We start from the raw sequence: 5,060 nt of genomic DNA, 5'->3' as shown, positions 1-5,060 counted from the left end.
ATGTTTGCTAAAGTGACTTTGGGTCCTTCTTTGGAGCCCAAGGTAAGGAGTGAGGTGGGCTTCCACAAATCCCATGTCAAGCAACCGTGAGCTCCAGGCCAGGCTCTGGCCTTGTCAACCATAGATTCTGTTCCATCCTCCCATCCCCCTACCCCTATGTCTCCAAGAGTAGGAAACCAAGTCCTCCCTGCCCCCAGCCTGTGGGATTCCCTTCTAGAAAAGTCATTACTGCCTGTCTTGGTCGTCTGCCAGCTCTAAAGTGTCTTTTTAATTGCATCTAATTTGGCCTCATCTCATTAAATCCTTAATTTAAACCGGAGCGATCCCTCCAGCTCCGGTTGCCTAATGACAAAGGGGCCCCCATGCCCTACCCCCCTCCAGCACGCTCCTCGGTTGGGGGCTGCTCTCATTTCCAGGTGGTCTCTCCGGGAGGCTTCTGACAAGTGGCTGTCGTCCCAGCCACGCCGCGTGTGGAGCTGAGCCAAGAGGGCTTCCCGGGAGCGGTAATTACTGGTTAAAGGCGCAACCCCACACCCCATGGGCACCTCAGCTCACAGGTCCCACGTCACAGGGGCGACAGCATCCAATTCCCGGGGTGCAGGCATGGGAGCCAAGCAGGGAGGAGGGGCTGAGCCTGAACAACAGGGAACATACAGACAAGTACAGGAACTGCCCCTGTGAATGCAGGGCCACAGGCTTCAGGCTCCTGCTGGGCTCTGCATCCCTGGCCTGGCGCCACAGTGAGGATGTTGGCGCTCACAGATGAGTTTACAAATGAGTGACAGGCCCCTGGCTACACACGCTGATGTGGCCTGGCCTGGTCTGACCTGGAGAGCCGTTTCCCACCTCTCCCGGTCTCTTCCCAGGCTTCCCCTAATCAGTATCCCTTGAACAGTTGCTCTGGCCCCAGGGCCTTTGCATCTCCATGTGGAATGCTCTATGTTTATCTGGCTCATTTCCTCTTTCTGCCAGATGTCTTCTCTGCTTCTCCTCTACTCTCTACCTCCTTTCCACATTTGGGTTTTGTTCCATTTGCTATTACTGCAAGTTCCTACCAGCAGCTCTCTCTCAGGCATGTGTCTGTCTGCTTTGAAGAGCAGAGCACACTTGATCCCTAGAGCAATATCTGGCACATGCTAGGTCTTCAGGTCTCGTGTGTTGGTTGTCTGCTTCCTGGCAGGGTCTCACCATTCCATGCGCTCCAGCACATCCTTTGACCACTAGGATTAAAACCTCCCCTGGGCCCACCACAGTGGCCTAGCGGCTAAAATCCTCACCTTGAACGCGCCAGGATCCCATATGGGCGCTGGTTCTCATCCCAGCAGCTCCACTTCCCATCCAGATCCCTGCTTGTGGCCCGGAAAAGCAGTGGAGGACAGCCCAAAGCCTTGGGACTCTGCACCCATGTAGGAGACCCGGAAGAGCTCCTGGCTCCTGGCTTCGGATTGGTGCAGCACCGGCTGTTGCGGTCACCTGGGGAGTGAATCATCGGACTGAAGATCTTCCTCTCTGTCTCTCCTCCTCTCTGTATATCTGACTTTGCAATAAAAATAAATAAATAGTAAAAAAAATAATAAAACCTCCCCTAACTCCCTCTGAGTCACATCCACCAGGGAAAGAAACCAGACGCATCCTTCCCTGAGGGTGACCCCCAAGACCCCAGGGGCGGTGATGCTGGGGGAACTGGACTCAGAGAAGCCGGTTGCTATAGAAACACGTGGTGCTTCTTTGATTTCTGTCACAGAGGGTACCACCCATGACTGTTCTGAGCTCTTTGCATTATTGAGGCCCTTTCATTTAGTTCTGTGGAGACCCCGATAATTTGCTGACTTGTCCCCACAGTTTCATGAGTCCTGGCAGAAGACAAGCGATTCCTGGCTCTGAGATGAAAACCCATCATTCCCCAGGGCACGGCCAAGGGGCATGAGCTTCAGATTCACATCTGGTCCCCTTTGCTCCCTGGGTTCCCTTCCATTGGGGAGAGACGCCAGGTGGCATTTTCTTATCATGGAAGTGAAACAATCCATGAGAGTTTGTGGAATGCCTAGCACTAAAGGCACAGAGTCCTAACAACCCCAGAGAAAATGACAGTTTGTAGCTTTTGGGCCACTTCTATCCAGGCACCCAAGCCCTGGGTTGATGTACCCAGCTATGCTTTATGCCCTGGAGCACTGGTTTTCCCATCCATCAGACCTACAGCCTCTACCCCTGAACCCTGCCATGGGACATGGAGACACCAACATTTTGGGGGCCCATACACATGCAGGGGGAAGGGGAAAAATGGCTCTGCTCCCTCCATCCATTGCGCTGCCCTTCCTGGTTTGCACATGTGCACTGCCTGTGCCATCTGCAGTGCCTAGGGGGTCTCTGATGAGCCTGGTAGCCGGAGGGCAGTGTCCTCTTCCAATTCCCCGCCCCCCTCCGCCTCCCCGGCTGCCACCTGCCTTCCTGGCCCTGCAAGCAAGGGCCCACTCCTAACCAGGGCAGGGACTCCTCCTTTCCTGGCACTGGCCCCCAAGCTGCTGAAAGTTTGGGGGAAAAAAAAAAGAAGACCCAAGAAAAAAATGCCGCCTGCCAGCGGCTGCCAACAGAAAAACAAGGACCAGGTTCTTTCTTGGAAGCAAATGGGAGTAAGGAGAAATACAAGCGCTGTCTGAGCCCGTGATTTCCGGAAACATGCGCAGAGGGCGCGAGCAGCAGGCACTTGGGCTCTTCCTCGTCACGGTGACAGCCCAAGGAGGAGGGGGTCAGGGAGGAGGCCACTCCCTTGCTGGAGAGGAGGAGCGTTCAGGAAAATGCATCAGCTTCGCTGGACCCTTCCCTGGTGGAGACAGTGGAGCCTGGGTCACCCCTCCCTCCCGGCGGAGGGAGACACAGGTAATGAGGCTTCAGGCAGTAGCCAGGCTTTCACACTTCCTCCTGATAATTGGTCAGCCTTTTCAGGAGCAGGTGGGTGCTGATGCAGTAATTGGCAGGGGGCTGGGCAGGACACCCAGGCACTGGAAAGGTGTTAATTGCTCTTTCTTCATCCCCCACAGAGAAGATGATAGGCCTGATAGGTCTGTCCCTGTTCAGGTGGAGGCTCCCAGGAAAAGGCCCCAGATACAGAAGGGCGAAGGTCTGGCGCATCCTTCTGACCCTGCCAAGAAGACGAGGTAGATGAGCAGCCATGGAGGACATGCCGGGAAGCAGTGAGACTCAAAAACTACGGCAGTCTGAGTCTTTATGCCACGGGGCTCTGGCTCTGGTGGGGCTGAATGGCTGGGAGGGCAGGTCCAGTTGCCACCGCTTTAGCAGGCTTTGCCAAGTGGGCGCTGGCAAATCCCACAGCCTCAGGAAGCCTCAGTCTGCAGCGTGTGGGCCTGAGTGCACAGCATGTACAAGTGGCTTGGAATTACTGAGCACTGGCAACGAGTTCTGCAGGGGAACCCCAGGCCATGCCCAGAACAAGCTCAGGCCCTGCCTCAGTGAGGGCAACAGTGCACGCGCGCACACACACACACACCAGTACATATGCACACCCAAGAGCCAGAGGCACGAGTCTTCTCTGACTATGGGTTCGGGTTCTTCTCTGTCCTGCTGCCCAGCCAGAGTCCTGGGAGCTGCAGCAGCCTCTCCTTCTCACTCATATGCCAACAAGCCCAGGTCCCACCTCCTGCCTCTAACAATTTTCTCCCCATCCTTGTCTCATGCAGAAGTTGCCTTCCCGTCAGCACCTGCAGCAGCCAGCGTCCCTGACCTTGATTTGTGCCTCCTAGGCAACTCCTAGGCGGGAGTGCACCCCCAGCTTCTCAGGGACAGAGCCAAAGAACACAGTGGCTCTAGATGCTGAACAGATAAGTAGACGGATTCTCTCTCTGGTTGTTCACTTCATCTTCTTGTCTATGCAAGTTCCCAGGGACATTGACAGAGGCTGGTATGGGGCAACAGGGCTGCTGTCACCTCTATAACTGCTGCATCTCGCCTCCCCAGTTGCAGGTGGGAGACCTGGTTGGAGACGGGGAAGAGGCCTGAGAGGCTGAACCCGAAGGACCAGGATGAGAACCCAGACCAGCCCTCCTTTACCTGCGCCCCCTTCCCCCTACCAAGATGTAACATACCCATTTCACAGAGGAAGACACTGAGACAGTCCCTTGTCTGTATTGAGCTGGGAAGTGGTGCTGATGGAAAAGTGATCCAGAGCCTGCTTTCTCCCTCTGTGCTGTACTGACAGATGGGGAAATTGAGGCAGAGGGGGAGGGCTGAAGGGAAAAGAGGTCACAGTTGAAGTTCAAGTCAGAACCCTCCAGAGGTACAGGGGAAGAAGGGGAGGACGCCCAGGGAGTTTGCCTTCTTCAATTAGGGCGTTTGCTTTTCTGAGACCGGAGGATAATTTAACTAATGGTGCTGGTTTTCTGACACTATCGATCGGCCAAGATTAAATATGTTTGTCACAGTCAAGCGAACTAATCACTTTATTGTATTTCAAATACTAATTCCATCAGATAGATGTTGGAGGGGGTTGACCATGGGAAGGTGAGGGAGAGGAGAGTGTGTGCAGATTGAGGCACCCTGGCAGGGGCAATGGTGAAGCGGGGAGAAAGAGGGAAGCAGGGCCAGTGGATGGGGCTGCTCTGCCCTAGATGGATATGGAGCATGAGTGAGCAGCTTTTCCCCGGAGCCATGAGCCTCTCAGAGGCAAGGAATCTGCATTCCCCACCCCCACCCTCCTTGCTCACTTTTCCAGGCCTCTTGAAATCGAGAGAGGCAATTTCTCAAGCATTATTGGAAAATGGTAGATGTTCCCAAATCACCATCCTAAATCACCCCTCAGCCACTAATCCACAAATGCCGCCTCGCAGAGCTGTGAGGCATTCCAGGAACCACCAGGTCACGGCAAAACCTGAAAATGAACCCATCTGTCTTTCGGTTTGGGAAGGCATCACTGTTTCCATGGCTCAGCATGGGGGACCAGGAGTCCAGGGCTTGTTCAGTCACCCTCTGGCCCTTTGTACTTGCACGAACCTCCTCCTTGTGAAACAGGGTGAGTCTTAACATACATGTGCACACAGTTGCACACA

At 54.6% G+C, this 5,060-nt stretch overlaps 1 long non-coding RNA gene across 1 annotated transcript; it reads left to right on the top strand.

Moving 5' to 3' along the window:
* Positions 1-2,788: 2,788 nt before the first annotated feature.
* On the top strand, positions 2,789-4,176 carry LOC131481858 (uncharacterized). Its single transcript, XR_009246593.1, has 3 exons — positions 2,789-2,877; positions 3,039-3,219; positions 3,973-4,176. It is a non-coding gene; the product is annotated as an uncharacterized LOC131481858 (long non-coding RNA).
* Positions 4,177-5,060: the final 884 nt, after the last annotated feature.

The sequence above is a fragment of the Ochotona princeps genome, chromosome 14 (assembly GCF_030435755.1).
Source record: "Ochotona princeps isolate mOchPri1 chromosome 14, mOchPri1.hap1, whole genome shotgun sequence".
NCBI classification, from domain to species: Eukaryota; Metazoa; Chordata; class Mammalia; order Lagomorpha; family Ochotonidae; genus Ochotona; species Ochotona princeps.
The sequence above is the reverse complement of the archived record's forward strand: the minus strand, read 5'-3'. Positions and strand labels throughout refer to the sequence as shown.